Source organism: Callospermophilus lateralis, chromosome 1 (genome assembly GCF_048772815.1).
Source record: "Callospermophilus lateralis isolate mCalLat2 chromosome 1, mCalLat2.hap1, whole genome shotgun sequence".
NCBI classification, from domain to species: Eukaryota; Metazoa; Chordata; class Mammalia; order Rodentia; family Sciuridae; genus Callospermophilus; species Callospermophilus lateralis.
This window is the reverse complement of record NC_135305.1, coordinates 194984765-195008343: the sequence shown is the minus strand read 5'-3', so window position 1 is coordinate 195008343 and position 23579 is coordinate 194984765. Positions and strand designations below refer to the sequence as shown.

Genomic DNA, 23579 nt, shown 5'->3' with positions numbered 1-23579 from the left:
AGGAGAAACCTCAGCAGAACCGGACCATGCTGGTTCTGATCACACACTTCCAGCCTACAGAACTGTGAAAAGACAAAGTTGTGTTTTTCAAGTCACCCAGACCATGATATTTTGTTATGGCAGCCCAAATGGACAAAGACAAATACCCTCTAGCAAAGTGTCTGAAATGTAGCAAACACTCAATTACTATTTATTGACTGTCTGAATAAGAGGATATTGGAAGTGAATCTCAGATCTGTCAGTTCTGGTCATTAGGCTCCAGTGGTCACTGCCAGCCCGCGATGGGGTATGGGCACCAGAGTATGTTGAGAGACTGGGAAAAACAAGAGAAAAGAATCCAGAGGACAAACAGTGATTAAAGAAAAAAAAAAGCGTATTCTTTTTGCTGGTCTTGAGACATGACAGTATGTCTGGAGGTTTCAAGGTGAAGGGCTGGGCCCAACTGAATGCATGACAGATGTTAGGAAAAAGGGTTGCTATTTGTGATTGGCAGGGTTCCTGGGAAGTGGACCCTAGATAGGTGCTCCAAATCCTACTCTCTTGGAAGAGGCCACCTGGGGAAAGAAAGCTGAAGGTCACATGTTGTGCTCATTTATTCCAGTTTATTTTATTTAATCTTTCTCCAGTAGATAATACTTCACCCAAAGATATAATTGGACTCTTCCAGGCCAAGGACATATTTCATGAGGAAAGAGCTTTCAGAAGTCTTTCTGTTCTTCTGGACTCAAGAGAAAAGCGAGCAGGGGTGAAGAGCATGCAAGTATGATGGATTTTTCTGGGCAATAGGAAGCTGTAGCGAAATAATGAATCACTGAAATGCAGCCTTTCTCTGGGATCACAGGCACGTTTTGAAGACTTGGTCTTTGGTTAAGCTCCAAATTTCTCATACTGATAAACTGTCAGCATCAAAGGGGAGGAGCATGGGAAACAAAGCTCAGTAACAAGTGTCATTCTGTTGGTGTCCAGGGAAGGGCGTTAGACTGGGAATCCTGAGATGTATTACAGTTTTGGGTTTTAACCTACCCTGTGGTCCTGATCAAGGTTTTCCGTCCATGTACTCTGGTATTGTGGCTCTGCTGTTAAGTTTCTGTGACTCTCGATGAGGCAGAAGGTGTTGCCTGTGGCTTCTTCTTTGGCATAGAGGAGAGGAAGGAGAAAGAAGGACTTAAGACTGTTTCTTAAGTCCCTTTCCAAAGCTAATACATTAAGTCCCCAATTCTCAATGTGGGTTTACAGCCTAAAGGATCCTGGAAAAGATCTTGACATTCAGCAGCTCTCTGAGTCTGTCAACAGATATGGTGATGGTAGGTAGTAAGCATAATAGTTTCATGTGTAAACTATAGGGTACCTTTTAGTTCTATGGAGAATTCAGTAATTCCCCTGGGAGGCATTGCCGGCTGCTTCTGGATGCTGTTCCTGCCTGGGAAATCACGGAGAGTAGTGGGGAAGCATGTCCCCTTTATAGATCTGTTTGAGGATGTGCGCCTGATACCAGAAAGGAGAGATGTCCTTAGAGTCCTAGCTCCACGATGATGCATACCCAGTCGCACTTTGAAGGGAACAATTCTCATTGTGGAGATGAAGCAATATTATAGAGGCAAGATCACCTAGTATCATGCTAGAGTTTTTCTCACAATAAGCTCTCCCATCTCACAAAGTTCTATCTGGATCTGCTTCCATTCTTCCAGGGAGGGTAGGAGGAAAAGTGTATTTCCCCATTTCATGGATGGGAGAACTAAAATAACAGGGCTTACAACTTTGTCCAAGGTCATGTAACTGGTCAGCAGCAGGGTTGGACCTCTCAGCCTCGTCCTTTTTGTTGTCATTAGTAAAGTACTATGTTCAACATAAGCTTTATTTTAGTCTCTGTGTTTTTTCCCCCTTCTTTCAATAGCTCTGTCTATGTAGGAAGTTGCTTATTGATTTGTACTAGAGTTTCCTTGTGGAAGTCAAGGTCAACCAAAGAAACTCTGCCAGGTGAAGCCTCTGAAGGAATACCAGTTCTAGGGTATACGTAAGTCATCCAGCAACAATCATAATAGCTAAAGTTTGTCAAACCCTTACTGTGTGCCAGGTCCTATTCTCCTTATCTCTGTCCTCTCCGTCAATCCTCACAATCACCACATGAGTTAGGTACTAACATGATTGCTATTTAGCAGATGAGAAAACTGAGACTCAGGGAGGTCAAGTAAGTTTCCCAAAGTCACATCAGTAGTGGAATTGTGTGGTGTTGACGTGGCTAAATGAAATTGTGTTCTCAGAACCTCCTTTCTTTCTGTGGTCCTTGATTAGGGCTGACCAAAAGATAACTTTTCCTGGAATTTGGAAGGTGAGAGTTAAATAGAAGTCTTTACTCTCTAAATGTTATTGTGGTGAGAAGGAGAGATAAGTTCTTGGGTATCAGAAGATTCTAGCTTTCCTCACATATCATTTCTCCATGTCCAGTCTTCTTCCCTACGACCATCCCACCATCAAAGGCCTTAGACCCACCATGGGAGATAGGACAACAGCCTTCATTGACTTTCTCACTGGCATTCCTTATGGCCCACACCAGAGTTGGTCTTTGGGCTACCTGATGCCCCTTCAGCCTCTGACTGGCCCCCCTATGCCAGTGCTTTAGGAGGGCTGGTGAGTGATTTTTCTTTACATTCCACTCCCTTTCTTGGGAGTTCTTCTCATAATCGTATAAGGCTTAGGGCTATCTCAACCCCCTTTTCCATAGTACCTATGGTGGTTGCTTTCTTGATTGAACTGTGGCTGATATATTGTTGGTGAAAGACAGAGGTGGGATTTGAACCCATATCTGGCAGACTCCAAAGCCTACACTAATAACTCCTCATACAATGATTGGAAATGAAGAAAGACAAATTGTGCCAGCCAATCCTTCCAAATATAGATAATGAATTATAGCGATTTAAATAAAAATCATGGCTTTTCTCTCTTGGTGACACTTTTCACCTTTCACAATTTTAAGCTCATTTGCATTGACAAAAAATGATTCCCAGTAGCCTTTCAAAATCAGAAAGTTTGCCAGCTCTAGTTCTTATTTTGATAGACATTTGCAGAGAGCCAAGTTCTTCAACTGCATTAACACTGGCAATTGAGGCTGAAGGATTCTTTGTTGTGGAGACTGTTCTTTGCATTGCAGGTAGTGTCCTTGGTTCCTACCTAACAGATGCTAGTAGAAACCCAAAATTGTGATAATCAAATGTCTCAGGGGGTAAAATCACCCCCATCTGAAAACCATGGGTATAAGCAACGAATACTATGGAGTAAGAGGGCAATTTCTTAGAACTGGAAGTCACTCAAAGATTCTCCTCCTGTACCACTCTGTGTGATGAACAGCTCCCTTAGTAGTGCCTTCAGGTATTCTCACTGTGAACTCATTTTTCATCCTCTCCATCCTCTCCCTGGGTGACCGTGTCCACCACCTATGAGCACAGCACCCACCCTGACTGGACCTCAAGCTGGTCTCCCCAACCAGTCTCCCTGTACGCTCTTCCCTCTTCTCATCCATTCACTCCATCAGAATTTGTAAAAGACACCCCCACACAGTGAGGTTACCAATCCAATACTATGAGTCTTAGAGAGGAGAGGAGGAACAGGGTCGGTGGGACTATAGCTGTTTGGAATAACTGTCAGCTAAAAGGAGAATAATGAGGGGCTGGGGTTGTGGCTCAGTAGAAAAGTGCTTGCTTTGCACATGTGAAGCACTGGGTTCAGTCCTCAGCACCACATAAAAATAAATAAAAAGGGGCTGGGGATGTGGCTCAAGCGGGCTGGGGATGTGGCTCAAGCGGATGTGGTAGTGCGCTCGCCTGGCATGCGTGTGGCCCGGGTTTAATCCTCAACACCACATACAAAGATGTTGTGCCCACTGAAAAACTAAAAAATAAATATTAAAATTCTCTCTCTCTCTCTCTCTTCTCTCTCTCTCTCTCTTTCTCTCTTAAAAAAATAAATAAAGATATTGTGCCCACATATAATAAAAAATATTTAAAAAGTAAAGAAAAGAGAGAACAATGAAGTGACCTATGACAAATGTTAAATCTCAGCAGTGTTTGTGGCCTTCATCTTTTTTCCTGAACTTTGTGAAACATCTTATATTTTAAGAAAGGGAAAAAGTCTATCAAACAGTTATGATTAGCAATGTGTTAAAACAGCAACTTTAATTTTTTAGGTAACACTCATACAGTCATATCAAGGCTAATATCTACTTGTGCCCCAGAGATAATATGCTCCTCTGTATGAAGTAAGCAGATCCTGATTTGACTTGGCAGTCTGTCTTCTTCCCTCCCCTACACTGGGCTGCAGGGCAGAAGCCTGGAGAGCATGAACAGGCCCAGCTTGTTCCCCTCTGCCTGTTCATTCCCCCTGCTCACTGGGGTTGTTGCTTCACTTCCCAGTTATGTGGGAATGAGGAGAAAAAGACACACGTTATAGCTTAGGTATGAGGTGCCCCCCAAATTCTCATGTATGAGAGAATGCAAGAATGAAGAGCAAAATGATTAGATTATGAGGTTTTAACAATTAATAGATTACTCCACTGATATTAATTAACTATAGGTGGGTAAGGTATGGCGAGGAAATAGGTCACTGGAGATGTACTTTTGGGGTTCATGTTTTGTCCATGGCGAACAGAGTTCTTTCTGCTTCCTGGTTGCCATGTCCTGAGCTGCCTCCTTCTGCCACACCCATCCACCATGATGTTCTGCCTCACCTTGGATCCAGAGCCATGCAGTTGGCTGACCATCGACTGAACCTCTGAAACCATGAGCCAAAATAACCTTTTCCTTCTCTAAGTTGTTCTTGTCAACTTTTTGCAGATCCTCCCTTTTTCCCTAGGTATGAGACCAGATCTGAGAGAAATTTGCAGTGGTTCTCTCTTTTCTACTGGCTACAGTTGGCATCCACTCATCCCAATGATCTTTGAGAGGAAGTCCCAGTGACAATGGCTTTCTGCTTCTCCATCCCCAACAACTCTGAAAACCCTTAGATGTATTTCCTTGGTTTTCTCTATTTGGTAGTTTTTTGACTTTTCCACTCTACTTTCTCCACCCATCCAACTCCTTATCTGTTTGTCACTTTTAAACCTCAACAGATACATGGAGTAGGAAATGGAGCACGGTGGTCAGGCTTGAATTGCACTGTATCGTACTATACTCTATTGGATTTCTACCTGATGCTTGTTGCTTTCCATCTGTATAGCCATCTTCCAGTCTATCAATTATTTATCCATTTATTTTAATATTGACTGGGTACTTTCAACATTGAGTTCTTTGTCCCTTGCTTAAACTTACAACATCCAGTTTACACATACAGAAACCGAAACTCAGAAAGATTAAGTAGTTGAGATAATAGAGAGTCTGGTTGGCCATGTTCTTAACTCCTACACATACTGCCTTCTGAGAATGGAGATATGGGTGGCATCTAAGGGTACATGAGTGGTGATGGGGTGGGTGGAAAGAGAAAGAAAGTGTCCTGTCTCTTTATGTTTCAAAAGTTAAACCCAGCTTATTTTCTAGCCCTACCTTTGTCCAGGCCACAAGTTTGGGTATACATGTTGGAAAAGTGAGGGTTGAAAATGAAGGTTTAGCATGCTGTGAACATGCACACAATTCAGCGACCTGTTTGGTGTACTCTGGAGTCATGATTTTATGAATATATTAGTTTCCTAGGGCTGCCACAACAGATTACCACAAACTTGATGGCTTAAGACAACCAGAAATGTATACTCTTATAGTTTTGGAGTCCAGAATCAAGTTGTTGGGCAATACTGTGATCCCTCCAAGGCCTCTTGGGGAGAGTCTTTCCTGGCTTCTTCTAGATCCTAGTGGCTCCTGGCATTCCTTGGCCTGTACTAGCATCCTTCCAATCTGCACCTTTATCTTCAATTGTTCTTCCTCCTGGTGTTCTTCTTCCTTTTTTTTTGTTTTTGTGCAAATTTTCCTACCTCTTCTCTTTTAGTAAGGACTTGTCATTAGATTTAAAGTCCACTCTGGTATAACATAAGCTCATCTTGAGGTCCTTACCTAAATGACCTTAGCAAAGTCCCTTTTTCTAAATAAGGACACATTCTGAGGTTCTGGGTAGACATACCTTTTGTAGACCACGATTTAATTCACTACAATAAGTTTGTAATGCTAGACAAGTTTCTACAACCATGAAATATCATACTGTCATTGCTCTTTCACATATGATGTATATGGATGGATGGGAGGCCCAGCGGGCCATGTGCTTCTGCAAGCCAACAGAGTCAGATGGCACTGAGCTGCCTTGATTCCTTCAGTGCAGCCTCCTGTCTATAAATAAAAGTCTATGCACTTTACAAAGCTAATGTGTCTTTCAAAGTATTCAGGCTTTTTGAAGAGAAACCTTAAAAATGGGAAAATTGAGCTCAATATGTGTGAAAGAACAGTATCTTCTTCATGGGAAATCTGGAATACACATTTCAGAGTGTAAGAGTTTTATACAGAGACATGAACACATAGCAACTAAGTGAAAAATCATTGCTGCTAATATGCCCATCCTAGGGACTTGCTCTATTTCCCAAGCAGTTTCATGAAAAACTTTCTCTCTGAACTGCCTGGGAAGAATCAATACCAACTGGGTAAATCATCACAGCCTACGCTTCTGCTGGCAGAGCTGGGGAGGACTGCTTGTTGAAGTGTCTGTCAGGACTAATGAACACTTCCAGCAGGGTTTGCTCACCTTTCCTCTGACCAAGTTCAACTCACATTTCACCCAAAGAGGTGAGTCCCAAAGGCTCAAGTTTCACATGTCTAGAGATACCTGGTCATATTGACCAATTTAATTTTTGGTTTCTCAGGAAATAGCACAGATACTCATTTGTCCCGTGTTTGTCTTTTGGCAATGGAACATATTCAGTTTAGCTCTGTAAACATGTCCCCAGCAACTGCTTGGTGTGGGGTGCCATGTTTGCAGAGTGTGGAGTAGTCCAACCCTCTGGGGCTGCTACCTGGGGGACCCAGAAAGTAAACAAGCAGAGACAGGAAGGTAAGGGCTATTACATAAGACTGGACAGGACTCCATGGCAACCCACGTAGGCATTGATAAATGTTTTAACATTTTTTTCTTAATGCAAATGAATTAACATTTCTGATTTTTTAAAAAATAGAGATATGAAAAAAATTTAAAAAGAAATAACATTTGGCCTATATCTACATCTATGTGCACCTTGTATCTGGTCCTGTGCCTCTGCATGTATCTATAACTTTATCTATAACTGTATACACAATAGGCTTTTTTCTATATATAATTTAATAACAAGATCATTTTGTGTATGTACTCATGCATTTTGTTTTTATATACTTGTTTACTTAATAATATTGCCATATTTCCATATTACATGTATTCATCATCATTTTTATGACTTATATATTATTCTCTTATATAGACAGAACTTAGTTATTTAACCAGCCTCTTACTACCGTGAATTTCATTTTATAGATAAATCGGCATGAATCCATAATTTCGTCTTTTGGGGAAAAAAATAAAATCGAAGTCTCAGGGATAAAGTGAGCTGTATGTATAGAGCTTTTGCCACAAAGGAGTAAGGAAATTCTCCTGGGTTGGGAAGCAGAAAGAGGAATAAGAAGATGTGAGGATGTGACATTGGAATGGGGGCTTCAGGGAGGAGCACACTGTGGCAGTCAGTGGGTGGACAGGAGAAGTAGGGCCGTTTATGAGGAGGGAAAAAGGACAGAGGCTAGTGCAGGGTGTGTTCAAGGAGTTGGAAGTGATGCCCTGGGATAGCAGTGTGGAATGTAAAATAGTGCACACAGAGCTAAGGAGTGCATTCATCATCCCAAGGGGCCAATAAGTCTCCACGGAGAGAGAGCATGGGATGCAGCACTCTGAGTGTACCTGAATCTCCAGGGTTTTATGGTTCGAAGTGCGCACTCCCTGGCCTTTCCTTCTGGAGGAAACGTTCATCCTTTCTCTTTCCCTTTGAGAATCTTGTGCAATAAGGGACGTGAATGATAGGTAATGTTGCCTATAGTGATAGTGTGGAGTCAGGAAGAGAAGAGAAGAGAAGAATCATCATTAGGGATGAAAGGGAGCTGCTGAACATATCTGGGTAGAGGGGGCAGATTCCAACTTGAGGACGAGTCTCCTGCTTCTCCAACCCTCTGTGGTGAAAGACTGGCTGTTTGCTTCCCTTTCTTATGTATCACAGATGGATAGTTTTAGATGGTATAATAAAAATGAGTGATTAGAAAAAAGAAATAAAAATGTACCAAATGTAAGCACCAGTTTTTAATTATTAGTCTCATCAGACATAAAATTGCTTGTCAAATTGCTATTAAAGTTTCAAATGCTGCTCTCAGTCTCTGTTCTTACGTCATTGCAGAGCTGTTATCCAGGGTTGCTGATGACCCTATTTCAGGAACTCTGGGTGGCACAGGTGTAGTCTGTACATGAAGAAAACTGGTTAGAGGAAGAGAGACCATTTAGAAGGCTGTTTGCAATATTTCAGATGACAGAGAGCATATCTGGGCTCAGCGGAAGATAAAAGCAGGGGTTTGGAAAGAAGGGAAAGATAATTAACAAGTAAGGCATTTGCTTTTACTTTGGCCATTTAGTTTCATGCTTAAAAAGTACTTTCTGGGTTATTTTCTTTGCTTTCTTTCTTGTAGCTACATTAAAAAAAATATTTTCCCTAACCATTTGGAAGGTTTGTATTCTATATTTTTAGCACTACAAGTAGCTTTTACTATGTTTTGCAAAATAAAACTTAAAAAAGCCCTTCCTTTTCTCTAAAATGAGAAATGTTAAACATTTTAACTTCTTCCCAGCTTCTATTTTTCATTACATGACTTTTGATAGTGTCATTTGGGGATTTATACTTAAATTCTTGCTATTAATAAATGCTTTTTTAAAAAAATATTTATTTTTTAGGTGTAGATGGACACAACACAATGCCTTTATTTTCTTTTTTTATGTGGTGCTGAGGATCGAACCCAGGTCCCGCCCATGCTAGGTGAGCGCTCTACTGCTGAGCCACAATCCCAGCCCTTAATAAATTCGTATGTGGCTTATATGTCTCATCTGATGACTGCCGTTGATATATTGGAACCATATTCATAACATTTAGACATAGCCCATGTTTAAGTGGGCTTAATGTTTACAATAGGCATTTTTTCTCTTTGTTTGGGCTCTTTTATTCTGAATCACCTCTTAAGATGACTGATGAAAGCAATAAGCAAATTGCCAGGTAACCAACTGGTGGTTTGTAATGTGAGGAAACAAGTCTTTTCTAATACCTTCTCACCAACCTGCTTCAAGGCCTTCTTGTGTGTTCTACCTCACTGAAATGGTAATATATCCAGCATGATTGTTGAGTTCTGATGCTCTACAGCTGGAGGCATTGATGGGTTGAAGTTGAATGATTGCATTGATGGTCCCACTTAGTTGAGGTCTCCGGTCTACCTTCTCTGCCCAGGAGCTTTGTGACCCCTGCCCAGCCTGACTTTGGCTCAGTCATATGAATTGTTTTGACTTAGTGCCAGCCATGGGCTGGGAAGTACCCACAGTGTTTACTCTGTCTTTTGAACACTTGTGACCACAAGGAGACTGAGCTAGGATAATGGAGAATGAGACATGAAGAGACCTGTCAAGTGGACTCAGTTGTCTAGACGTGGCTGCAGACAGGTGAGGTAGCCTAGCTCAGACCAGCAGAACTTCCAAGCCAACCCATTATTTTGTAAACAAAAATAGTTTATATCTCATTAGGGTTTTGTGATTGTTTTGCAGCATTATGATGGCAATAGATAACAGGTTCAGTTTGCTGCATAAGAATATATTTCTTTTGACAACCTATTTGATAGAGAATTACTGGGTCATACACTTAGCTCCAAAACTTTATAGATTTCCTCCATTCCAGTGTTAAGACTTGATTTTTGCTTTGGGTTAAATTGTGATTTTTCTCTTGGTATCACCAATTATTTATAAGTTGAGTTTCTTATCTCCATCCTATTTACCAATTCCTTTTCATCTTTTTAATCTTTAATTGTATTTTTCTTTTTCTTGAATTCTATTTTTTTCTATCAGTTTCATTTTTGTTTAAGGCCAAAATTAAATCTCTTTTCCTGTCATACTTTCTTTCAATTCTTGTTTCATAGGTTTTACATCTGCTTAAATTATATTAGAAGTTCATTTTTTTTACTTGTAATTACTCTTTTTTAAATAAATGCTATTTCTTAGTATAGTCAAGGAACTATGTTCCCTCTCCAGTAATACAAAACTGCAGAACATTTTAACAGCATGTGACTATACATATGCACATATTTCTCTTTATATATATTTATTTTTATGTGATATATATTTATATATATGTGGTGATATAAACACACGCACACACACAGGCACACATATTTCTGGCATTTCCAACCAAAGAGTTATGGATTCTTCCTCATTATCTAACACCTAGGTAATGACATCCTCTTTGTATCAAAGTTGAAAGATGGAGAGATATATACAGATCCTAAGCAAGTTTCTGTTGTGTTTTGGGCACTTATCTGAAAAAGCTTTCCTGGATTATGAGCTCTTACTTTCTTCTTTTCCAAATATGATAAAGAAAGGTATTTGTAAGTAATCTTGAGCAATGTGTAGTTCTTTTGTCAAAGCTGCACAAGAAAAATTGCTATTCTTATTTCTTCTGGTTTCTCTCTTTTCCAAAGGCTGCCTAAAATCCCAAGATGCAATGCTTCATTTCCTATTTGCTTCCTCTTGGGGCCAATAGAATGATCATCTATGATGGACATGGAGCTGTACTGTTCAGTGTAGTAGTCACCAACTATCGGTGGCTATTGAGCACCTGAAATGCATCTAGTTCAAATTGAGGTGTGCTCTAAGTGTAAAATACGCACCAGATTTCAAGACATTTTACAAAGATGAAATGTAAAAGAGCTCATTAATAGTTTAAGATATTGTTCTATATTAAAATGATATTTTGGATAAATTAAAATATTCTATCGTAATTCATTTTACCAGTTTTGCTTTTATAAAAATGTAGGTATTAGAAAATTTAAAATTATTTGTCTAGTACAGATTGTATTTCCATTAGAAAAAGCTGATAAAGACAGATACAATAGAGAATGTAGCAAAAATTTATGGTCATTTCAGAAAGGTATTTTCTAGTGAATGCTGGCCCTTTTTCTCGGGCTTGAGAATACATAGGGAAGGTTTGTGGAAGGTACTGTCCCCAAACTACATAGATACAGGAAGGAATGAGAAATTGGGGCCTTACCTCCTCATTGCATTTAGGTGGAATTATTCCTAAAGTTTGGGAAAATACTAATATGTCTATTTCCACTGATATTTCAATTTTCCTCATTGAAAATAGAGGTGCTATCATGACCTGAAAATCTCTCACTCTGTTCAGAAGTATAAATTTACATTCCCCTTAAACTCTTTTGGAACAAGCTGTATCATTGCATAATTAACAGAAAAGTTTTATTCGTATTTCAGACAAATGTTAGAGGGAATTTTCTTGTGGTTTTCAAGCTAGTAAAAATGTTATTTTTTTCTATTACGATTTTATCATTATTATTAAATTTTATTATTGTTATTATTAATCACATGGAGAAACAGCATTGCATATATCAATAAGGCCAAAAATAAAACTTGCATTGTCCAAGTAGTAGCTGTTTGCCTGCACAGGGGTGAGCTGGTGTACTTGGAACAAGGGTCATAGTTTCTTATTGGAGCAACCAGCTGGATAGGAGGAAATGTTTAGGCCAAATGTTTGCTTTTAGTCAGTTTGTTTGACCATATTGAGAAAGGGTATACTATTAATTATGGAGGATGATATGAATCCAGGAGAAGTTTTCTTTGGACCGGACAGAAAAGACTTGCATTTCCACTTTGTAGCTCATTAGCCGTGTGATTCTAAGCAAGTTCCTTCATTTCTGAGAGTCTCCTTCCCTTATTTTGTAAAATGAGGCCAATGAATTTCTATCCAAAGTGGTGGCTAAAAGGGTGATATGAAGTAACATGGCGTTTAACAGGAGGCACACTTAGGAGAAGGTAGCCGCATTTGAAGATGTAAATGTTTTGGGGATTTCCTAATTGCTTCAACTCTGTCTCTAGTTGACGGTGGTAATCATTTAGCACAAGCTGAAATATTTTCTAGTTCCATCTTTTACCCATTTATTTGCATATTAATTTATTTATGTTTTTTGTTTTGTACTGTTCTGTTTTGTTCATTCATTCACTCAACAAGCATTTATTGATTTCACAGGTGTGTTCTCCTGGAAAAGACACTGAGATGGAGTTTGAGGAGGAAAATATTTAATGAGGTCCAACATCTGTGAAGGTAAGAGGTGGGAAGCAGAATTGTGCACAGGGCAAGTAGAACTATCCTACAGGTGAGGGGTCCAGAGCAGGTGTTGCCTATTGGAATTGTCTCTGGCAGCATCTGTACAACATGGCCATGTTGTTTACTGGATGCAAACGGCCCTGGGAAGGATGTGACCTCCAGCAATGCAAGGCACAGCTGAAGCAGCCTCTGAAGGAGCTAAAAGCCGAAGGCTGTGTGATGATTACTTTTTGTAGGGCCCATCAAGTCCTTCCTTGAAGAGCATCCAGGTGGCACAACTTCATGCCCACTGCTGATGGCTACTATGCACAGACACTGTACTAACTTGTGGGGTTGGCGTGGTGAACAGGGAAGATAAATTTCCTCATCTCATGGAACTTACATCCTAAGCTGGTTTTCAGAATTTTCAGTCGTCTCTATATTTCAAATGAACAATCTTCTTTAGATGGATTGTCTCACCATGAAACCAGAAGAATAGACTAATGTCCTCAGTTATTAATCAGGAGAGAAAGAAAGTCACAGGTGTCTCTGTTTTACAGTAACAGAGAATCCTCCTTCTGCTCATTTCCTGCTGATTTTAGCAGTTCCACAAATACTTATTTTCTCTCTTGTGCCATGCACACTGTTAAGTACTGGAGAACAACAGTGAACAGTGTACAGTTGTGTAGGGGAGACAGACACACAAAGATAACAGCATTAAATAGGGAGTTATGGGGCAGAGACCTAAAGGGACTGCTGAGAACACAGAGGCAGGGAACTTCTCCTGATCTGGGCATCTGGGGAGACTAGAAGGAAGAATATGGGTCAGACAGATAAATAAACTTTCTGCTTTTAAGTAGTTTCTTTCTTATTTCATAGAAAAAAAAAGAGCAAATCAAAAGTCTTAAACATTTATAGAAGCAATCATGCCAAGAGAATCAAGGTTATTTAATGGGACAAATGGATTTTTATGATTCTTAAATTAAGGTTCTCAAGAAGAAGTTTTCCTTCATTTTAAGACTTGAAAGCTTAAAAGGGTTTCCTGTGGGGCCAGAAAGCCTCACATTGAATGATGCTGGTTCTTTGTAAATGATTTCACTCTCTGTGTTAAACTGCAATCATGCCTGTAAGAGGCCATCTATAAAGAGAAAAATCTGTGCACTTCTGAATGTTATGTGCTGCACAGTCACTTGGCTTAATTTGAGTTCTGTTGAATTGTTTCTTCTTACCGACAGCATTGTGGGCATCCTGGAAGAGGTGGAAGGAAGGCTCATGAGTGTAAATGTGTCAGCCTCTTGCCCCTTAGCAAGTCTCCTCACTCAGTTTGCACTCCTCTCAGTTCCCTTGGCTCCTGGGTGACACCTATTAGAAAACAGGGGATCTTAACAGCAGTGTGCGTATTAGAGACTACATCCCCTCCTCACACAATGAATGAAATGCTCATCAAGATCCTTGTGCCCAGATTGTATTCGCTAATACAAAAGCTGGAAAACTTTAGTCAAAAGTTTTGCATTGTCCAAATATTGGTTAGTGGGATTTCTGTCAATGGTGGCTCCAACCCAGGGGAATATCAAGTGTGGGGAGGGAGTTGGAGGTTTCAGTGTGCCAGGGTTGATTTTAACTCGATTGGTACTGAATCTGCCTAAGGTGAGCTGTGTCCATAGGTAACCCACAAATCTGCGGAGTTCGGCATTCCTTGTGGGCTGTAGAGAAAACGGACTCTCAACCTTTATCCGTGATGGTCTAGGAGGTTCAACACTCTCTTTAATAGTTCTACAGCTTCTTTTGGCTTCACATGTTTCCTGGTCATCTCTGACTCCCATTTCTGGCTTTTCCTTAATCTCTGTGGACACTCTTGCTCTGGGGAACACTGGTGTCAGCCTGAATGATGGTCAGTGGTCCTTCCCCTGGAGTGTCTTTCTCTGTCTCCTCCCAAACATGCCGGATATTCACTTGTGATCGCTTCCACTGGAGAGGTGACAGAGGACAGGCAAGATCAATGATAGTGGATTTCTCTGTTCTTTAATGAGACCCTTAATCATGGCTGCACCTGGAGTTGGATACCCCACTGTTGCATAAGGTGCTCCTCTTTCATCTCTCTCAGCTTTCTTTTTCATTTTCTGTTCCCACCCAAGATTACTGTTCTACTCCGCCCCCCCCCCCCCCCCCCCGCACCCCGCCGCTTCTTTTAAATGATTTTGCTCTCTCTTTTTTGTTTCCTTCTAACACAGTAGGACTCAACCTTGGGCTTCAGAGTTGAAAATACTGAAGTTTAGGCACCATTCTGGAAGCTTCCAATTTAATCAGTTTGATGTGAGACTCAGATAGAGGTTTTTATTTCTATTTTACTATATTTTTTCAAATAGAGATTTTTTTTTAAAGGCACCTTCCTCTGTTTTCAAATATGCAGCCAGGTCTGCATCTTTGCAGACAAGATAAAGCCAGCTCATGTCTTCAGAGATTCATCAGGACTTCAAGAAGCTCTACCACTAGCGAATAATAAAAAGGAAATACAAAACAAAGTGTCACCTCTGTCTTCTAAAGGTGATGCCAGTCTTCTCATCATATTAATACAAATTGGGAGACTGAGGCTCAGGGAAGTCAGAAAACTGCTCGGGATTGCACAGCCAGGGAATAGTGGTTGGTGAATTCCCAAATCTTGTCCTGCTGTCTTTATTTTCAGTTCCTGCCACTGTACCTCGTGCTCAGGGTATTGCTTCTTCCACTCATTCCTGGTTCCCCAGCTCCAGTAGAATCTTTGTCCGTTTATATCAGCATTATGTTGTTCTTTCTGCAAAGAAAAGCTCTCTCTCTGTAGCCCAGAACATTCTCATTTATTTCCAGAATAATAGCTAACACTGATGAAGTGCTTATTATGTGCAGGAACCCTGAACTACAGAGACGTCATGTAAAAACTTGGCCAAGTTCACCCAGATTGTAAGAGCAGAGCCCTGATTCAGACTTGGTGAGCTACTCAGTAATATGTTCTAGAATCACCTGAGACCTGGTGGAAAGGTGGCTTCTGATGCTGTAGGTCTGGGAGGAGCTGAGATTCTGCAGCACTGACCAGCTGCCAGTCATCAGTGTCTACTCTCAGTACACAGATCTTGGTGGTATTGCCTCTGTTTTTCACATTTCGAATCACTGGGGGCTGAGTGCAGTGGGCTACATTTCTTTGCAATTTCTGAATTTTTCTTCCTTAGTAAATGGACTGGGGCATTCTGGTCCAGCGATCCCAAGAGTACTACAAGGTCATAGATTTCATTTAACATTAATTAAATGAATTAATTAAAAAGCAACCATTACTCAGATTTAAAAAAAATGAGGTTCCCCTAGGAAGGGCAGTAAAGATGGATAATAGGCAAGGTGATGTAGTGTTGGGAGGTAGGATAGGACATTTGATGTCAGGTGGTGACAGTAGATGTTTTAAATTCTGCTCTTTTGGCCCTTCTTTTATTAATTTAGGGAGAAATCTACTTTGGCCACCCCAAGCTTCTGTGAAATGCAAACTGCAGAGGGAACTTTAAAGACAGCTCTAACAGTTGCAGATCAGTCCACAGCTCTTTTACTGAAGGCAGTTTCTTCCACGTGATTTTTTTTTCTTTCTTTTTTTAGCTGCCATTCTTCATTTTGATGTTCAAATTCACCAAAGCTCTGTGACTAGAGCCAGGGTGATTAGTGCTGTGGGAGAGCCACTTATCACGGGAGCCTGCTGCTGTGGAGAAGGGCAGGGACACCCATGCTAGGCAGGGCATGGCCTGCCAGCCAGGGTAAGGGAAAGAGTTTCATTACATGAACAGGCAGCCCTCTGATACCCTCATGAAAGCAACCGGCGTTGAGCACATCGTACACTATGTGGAATACTTAATTACAGAGGAAACTTATGGGTTCCAGTTGACAGAATAATCTAATCAATATTGCTTACTCCAAACTCTAATTTACTTGTCTTACAACTCATTAAATTTGAAATATTATTGATTTTCAAGTAGATGGCTTAGAGGATAAATAAGTCCATTTTTTTTTTTTCTTGGGGGCCTTCCTTTGAGTTTGATCTGTGGACCTTCAGGCAAGGAAGCTCAAATCTCTTCATTAGGCAGTGTTTGCAAAATAATCTCACTAGACATACTCCACTGGTGCAAATAATTTGCCAGGACCCTGTATTTCCCAGTGACTGTTGCTGAGTGGGCTATTTTCCTGTTTCTGATGAGACTCTTTCCATGGCAAGGGCCAGTGAATTATATGATTTGAGGGGACACTTCAGAGTACATACTCCTCTGAAATGCAGTTTCTTTGGATTCCACAAAAGATACGATGAACTTTCATATTCTACTGCCCTTAAAAATCTGGACCAGATTCTATTCTTTCTTTTATCCTTTTTTTTTTTTTTTTTTGGTGGGGGGTTGGGGATGGAGGGGGAACTGCAGGGGATTGAACCCAGGGCCTTCTACATGCTAGGCAAGTACTCTACCATTGAGCTAACCTATACTCTCAGCCTTAGATTTCCAAGCCCTCTGCATTTTCTGGAATCTGTCAAGTCAATGGCTACTGTTAACCATTTGCCTTATCCAAATGCTAAAGTCAATGGGTGAATTGGCGTGAGGGCAGGAATACTCAAATGAATTAGACTTGGGCCGAGGTAGCATTTTTAAATTTAATTTTTAAATAGGTACCTATTGACGTGATTCAAAATTCCAAAATTCTAAAAAGCTATTCGGAAAAAATAATTTTCAACCCCTGCCTCCCTAGCTCATCCTGTTCTCTGCCTCATTCCTTCTCTTCCAACAGGAAAACACTATTTTTGTTGTTGTTTCTTTGTCACCTGCTAGAGTGTCTTTATTTTTTCCTGTTTTTATAAGAGATGGCATATTATACACACTGTTCTGAACCTATTGTGTATTTCATTTGTTTTTTTATTTACTGGGATACTTGGGGAAATTTTCCATATCAATACATAGAAAATACCCTCATTAAAAAATCCTTGATAACTTTCCATCATGTGCAGATATTATGATTTATCCAATCAGTCCTCTATTGTGGACCTTTGGAGCCTTTGAAATGTTTTGCTATTACAAGGGAATGATCAGGCACATAGATACACAAATGCAGAACGACTTTGTATATAAATCATTTTGCAATTGTGCAAGTATATTTGTAAGAAATAGGCCTCAAGGTGGAGAGCTGGGTCAAAGGGCACATGAAAACCATTGCCAAATTGCTCTCTGTGGTATGCCTTGTCCATTTTTGCTCCCACCAGCAATGTATGGAAATCTGAGCTGGCAATTGTGATTCACCTCTGCAAGTGCTTACATTTCTAGGTCAGAAACTACACTAGTCAGGATTGCAAACAACAAAGGAGAGTTAATTGAAGGCACAAAGGGTTTATTGAGATGGATAGAAGAAACAAACAAACAAACTGGTGCACAGACATTGGGAGGATGAGGGAAGTAAAATCAGCCAAGCCCTTTCTATGTGAACTGTCTTGTGAGAATTGTGCCACTGGGCATGATAGCTGTGGCCTCTGGTCATCCTTGTGTTGCCCAAGGACCCCAACCCCTGACCTTGCCCTTCCACAGGATACAATCTCTAATCTCCCCAAGAGGTGAAATAGGAGGTAATTTGGCTTTTATAGGGTTATAAGGGAGGGGGAAAGGGTAGGGAAACTCTGTTAGCCTCTCTTTGCCTCCCGGCAAGAACACTGTTGAGATGTAGGGCAGCCAAAATAATGTGCACTATGAAGACAAAGTTACCTCTTCATTTTCCTTTTAATTTGGGTGCATGCAGAGTTATTTTCTTGGATTTTGCAGGATTAGGACCCATATTTAAAAACTCTTCTGGCTTTAGGACCTGAATTGGACCTAAAATCTGCTACTGAACCCAAGACGAGATTAATGCATCTGTTTAGGGCTCAGTCGGGGAGTCTACCTCATTTATTGATCACTTCTGCATGCTAAGCAAGCACACTCTTGGCCAAAGATTCCGAGTCAGGAATTCTCCCAGCTAATTCTGCTTCTGCTCTTCTGATCAGTGGCTTAGCCTTGGGCAAGCCATTCTTCTTAAGCCTGTTTTCTCATCCACGAAGCAGGGATGATAATATTGACCTACTTTCCCTGGCTGTTGCAGGATTCGTTAATTGATAGCTGTAAAGAACTCTGGAAAGCTTTAGAACCTTCCCCACCTTTGTTTCCAAGCCCGTTTCCCCTGCAGCACCCCTGCCACTTGTGATCTAATTTGGGCTGGCGTGTGGAAGGGAACAGATGAGGGGCTGGGGCACAAACATGGCTCGTTTTGTATTTAAAGAGTGGGCTTGAACTAACCAGGAGGGAAGGCAGTTAGCAGTTAGCAACTGTTAAGGTTTCCATGGAGCCCCTCCGCCATGGGTCTAACATGCAGGGATCACAGAAGCACAGATGCCTTAGTTCTAATTGCTTTCCCTGGTTGTCATCCTCATACATAAATAAATTAGCAGCCCAGTCCTTGACTCTGATGGTATGAATGGCTCAACCTGAGCAGCTGTTGCAGAGTGTCTCTGATATTAATCACGCACTCCTTTCGATGGCGGTGACCTTAAGGTGAAAATGTCTTGCTCTCCTTCTGGCAGCTGAGCAGCAGTCAGCCTGGGGAGTGTGTGCAATGCACATGTAGGGGAGAAGGAATCTACAATTCTTATCCCAATTATAATTACAATAATAACATCTTTATATCGCATAAGGGTTTACAATGCGTTTTCATGTTGCTAATCTCCAGTGGGCTTCGGCAATGCTGGGAGGCAGGTAAAAATGATTATCTCCTCTTTGACTAAAAATCTCAAATTCAGAGAGGTCATCAGTCCTAAGTTCCTCTAGCTGGAAAATGAAATCTTTTCCCCAGCACACCTAGCACTCTCAGCATTTTATCATTTTTTTCTTTAAATGATAACTAATTATATCTAGTTCTTCCCTTTGATGTTGGTGCGAATTGACTCAGAAATGTTAAAGGGTGCACATCCACCCTTGATGAGGTGCTCACGAAATGGCATCTTTCTATTATAAGTGAGTTACATAGAGGCAGAAAAATATCATCTGATCCTCACTCAACTCTACCTGGTAGGTTATCATTGTTCTGCTTTACAGATGAAACATGCCGAGGTTCAGAGAGATTAATAACTTGCTCAGGGACACACAGACAGTCTGAGCATTCAAACTCAATTCTATACAGCTAACCCTAAGGGGGAAAAAAAAAAGAAAGAAAGAAAAAAAAAATACCAGGAGCTGAGGGTCCAGCATTGCCCTCATGGGGCAATGTATGGCTTCTGCATGGGGCAGAGTATGGCTTCATTTCCATGATATCAAGAGAAGAGCTCTTAACTAGTGAGGTGGAAGTTGAGGGTATTGGAGGAGCAACAGGAGGAAGTTACAGATGTTGGGTGAAGATGCTTCACTCCTCTGTTCTGGCCCTGCTGCCTGCTGTGTCTGGGCTGTCCCCTTCCAGTGCTCCTTCCCTGCAGGCAGGCCTGGACTGCTGCCTCACCAGGTCACCTTGGAATTCAGCCCAGGTTGGGACTCTGAGTTGGCTTCCTTTTGTACTTCTTATCACAGTGTCTGGCTTCATGTATGTGCCTAAGTCTTTGCCTACTATCCATGGCTCCCCTGACGCCAGGGACACCAGAGGGAGCTCAGCAGGACCTACATCATGGAGGGAGGCAGAGACCCTTGCAGAATGTACCCTCATCCTTCCTGTAGGAGCAGTTCTAGGAGGCCTTTTGCAGGCTCCTTGACAGTTCAAAAGAGTGAGTCAGCTGTCCACAGTGGCAATCCGATGCACACCTTTACTTTTCCTTTTAATTTTTTCCTTCCCTCTATTACCTTCTTCTGCTCCCTAGGATCACTTTCACAATAAACTTCCTGTGCCCAAGTTTCCAACTCAGGTTGTGCTTTTGCGGAACCCAAAATAAGAAATGGTCTTCGGAGCATTACTCACACTTACATCTTCCCATCTGGGGGCAGAATCATGTGGTACTTAGGACCTGGATTTTAATTTTGGCTTCTGTGTGACTCTGGACAGGTCAAAAAAACTTCTCTGAGACTGAGTTTACTATTTGTAAGATGGGAGTTGAAATAATCTTTTTCTTGTGGGGTAAAACTTTGTGTGTACCAAATGAATGATTATACGGAATTCAGCAAATGCTGATAATTCATCTGTTGTTGATCCAGTTCTCATATGTTGTAGTGATTTTAAGCACCTCCACCCCCCCAAACTCCTTCATCTAATATCTTGTGGCCTTTGGTTGGATTTCCTAATCTCTACCAAGAGGCTAATTTCCTAATCGGTTTCAGTTTCATAATCTGTTCAAAGAGATTAAAAAGACTGGCTGAATCGGGGACTGTGGGAGTTAATTACTGGGTAAGTAGCTAATGCATAACCTGGAACATAATAGTACATGTTTAGTAAAAAAGAGCTTTTAACCAAAACAACAACTGGTCCCAGCTAGACTTAATGGTTTCTTCCTTTGAGTTCACTTTATACTTCTTTGCACTTCCAATGGAGTTATTCTGCATTTCTCCGTCCCTCCTCCAAGACTACAAGCGGTAATGTGTCATTTCTCCCTGGACCAGCTGGAATGCACCTTGACTCAGTGGCAGGGGCTTCAAGAGTCACGTTAAAGAGTCCAAACTTTCAGAAGTCATTTAGATCGAATCTCTCCCTAGTTGAGGAGGCAGTGGCTCCAGAGTTTAGTAGACATTACCTAACATTCATTGGCAATGTCCCGACCAGGCAGGGGTGAGGCACATGAGATGAGGTGGAGAGGAGCTGGCCTCATTTGGCCAGTTGCACTGAGGCTCTTGTCAAAACAGTTTTTCTTAGAGAAGGCAATAGGATTGAGCTTGAAAGGGGGACTCTTTACCCACCAGTTTTGGCAAAAGATGCTCTTCCTAGGAAGCACCTGAGGCTTTCCGGATCATTTACCCCCCCGTAAATTTTCCCTGTCAACCAGATTCAGGACATTCAGAGTAACAGGAAGGGCACCTCTCAGGGAGCCTGGCCATGGGGCAGTCCTCGGGACTGAAGGGTAGAAACAGCTCTCTTTGATCTTTTCTCCCTGTAGTTCCAGGCATGACTATATTCAACCTCGGTCAACTAAGGGTACACATGCCCTGGGAAGAAGGTGGCCCTAATGTGTTCTGTAGCTGGAGAGGGCTGTGGAAGTGGGATGGGGGTGGGGGAGATGGGTAGCATCTGGCAGACAGCAGAGAGCCGTCATCTGCAGAGAAGCTTGGGCATCTCTTTAGGGCTGAGGAGGAGAATGGCTTCTTTGTTATCTGTCCCCTGGGTAGTTGAGCAGCAGCGCCCCCAATGGCCCAAGCTCATGGCTGGAGTGTTGGCCCTGATTTGCCTGGAAGGCTCCAAGGGAAATTTATTTCCTCTCATTGTTTCTTGCACCTCCATCCCCTTCAAGCACACACTTGCCAGCTAACCCCTCTGTGCTGATTTCAGAGGAGGCTAACATTTTAGTGGTAGAGGGAGATGGAAGTCAGAGGTGGTTCCTGAGCTGGGGATTGCTGTGTCTGAGGGATTGCCTTCCCATTTGGAGGCAAAACTGGGAACTGTGTAGGGCCGTAGCTGAGACCTAATGCAGCTATCTCGTCTCTGAATGTGGTGGAAACATGGGATCGGAACCTGGTTAAGAGGCCATCTCCTCCCCACGCCTCTACCATGCAGGATTCCACTTAATGCTTCACATGTGGTGACAGAGGCTCCCTTCCTCCAGAGATATCCTAACCAAATATTTCCACCCTGCCCGGATCTCATCCCACCTCTGTAAAACTAAACCCACTTCAGCTTCTTCTTACCCACCTGGCCTGTCTTTACTATCTTTTACCACATTTTCTTTACCAGGTCCCGTTTACAGGTTGGTGTGGCTGGACCATGGTTCTTGGGCTTCTTTTTTGATCACTGACTTAAACGGCCTTATGCAGGTCCATGACTTCCAGGTCTATGGTGCCATTCCTCGTTTCTCTGCATGGTGCGTATCCTTTATGCCTCCAAATTTGCATGGCCAAAACAGACTGTGTTAACTCCTACCCCCAACTGCCCTTTCTCTGCATTCCCTAGCTCAGTGAATGGAATCATCCTTCAAAGGGATTGATGTTGCTGAGTGTAGTCCCAAACACTCTCCAGCACCCCACACATACCTGTTACCAGAGGTGCTTTATAATTTCTACTTGTCCTCTGAACCAATTTCTTTCTTGTCTTCTCTGCTGTAGCTTCAGGAGGCTAATTTCTGGGACTGTACCATTTAGGATCTTTTACTCCCTGGTTCTGGGTTGGTTCAGTCAAAGGGAAGTCCTGGGAAGAGAAAGAAGTGGATTCTTTTATTCTTCTTGCTATTTCCCTATGAGGCTCTGGTTTGGCAGGGACTGTGATCCTCCCACTAGGCCCTGGCTTTGGTTGGACAGCTTTCTCCCCAGGGGTTCAGTTCTTTCCAAATTCCAACAGCCACTCCTGTCCTCACCCTTTCAGGTCAGGGGTGGTAACAGCTTCTTGTGTTCTTAGTCCTGGTGTGTGAGCGTCCATCTCGGTGCCTGCGACTCTGCTTACAGCTCCCTGTGCACCAATCCTTCAGTGGACTCTCAAGAGCTCTGTCTGGAGTGTCTCTACAGGATGCTGCCGGGCGTATCTGACTGTGTGCATGCCATCCACGGCTCTTTCCTTTGTATTTCTCAAATCTAACCTTGACTATTTTAAGGAAGAGGAAGCTGGTTTTCTGAAAGTTAGTCACAAACGGTTCTGTGAAATGGTTCCACCCACGTTTCTCATTATTGCTGTGGACTTGACTCTTGGTTGTTTTCATCTGCATGGTTCATGTTGATGGTCCTTATACTTTGGCTTTGTTTCCTGCCTGGGAAACATCATGACCTTTAGAATTCCCTGTAGTGGTTGAGGACTTTAAATTTCCTACATAACATTGATATCTGCTCATTCTCTTGGATTTTGCATTTTCTGTAGTGAACAAAGTATGGAACATGTGCCATCAAGACTGATTTCAGGGGTGGGAGGATCTGTGTTTGGTTTAATGCTCTATTGTCACAGTCTTTAAATAATTTTTTTTTAAACTCAGGATTTAACCCAGGGGTACGTTATCCCTGAACTATATCCCCATTCCTTTCTATTTTTATTTTGAGACAGTCTTTTTTTTTTTTTTAAAGAGAGAGTGAGAGAAGGAGGGAGGGAGGGAGGGAGGGAGAGAGAGAGAGAAGATTTTTTTAATATTTATTTTTTA

General features: G+C 41.7%; 1 long non-coding RNA gene across 2 annotated transcripts; it reads right to left on the bottom strand.

The window, feature by feature from the left end:
• Window positions 1-220: 220 nt before the first annotated feature.
• On the bottom strand, window positions 221-22658 carry LOC143408840 (uncharacterized). 2 transcript variants are annotated; one of them, XR_013092527.1, is made up of 4 exons: window positions 22492-22658; window positions 13552-13684; window positions 1024-1127; window positions 221-313 (listed from the first exon to the last, which is right to left on the bottom strand). It is a non-coding gene; the product is annotated as an uncharacterized LOC143408840 (long non-coding RNA). The 2 variants fall into 2 exon arrangements; XR_013092526.1 differs by lacking the exons at window positions 221-313; window positions 1024-1127 and adding an exon at window positions 8309-8435.
• Between the last annotated feature and the right edge of the window lie 921 nt (window positions 22659-23579).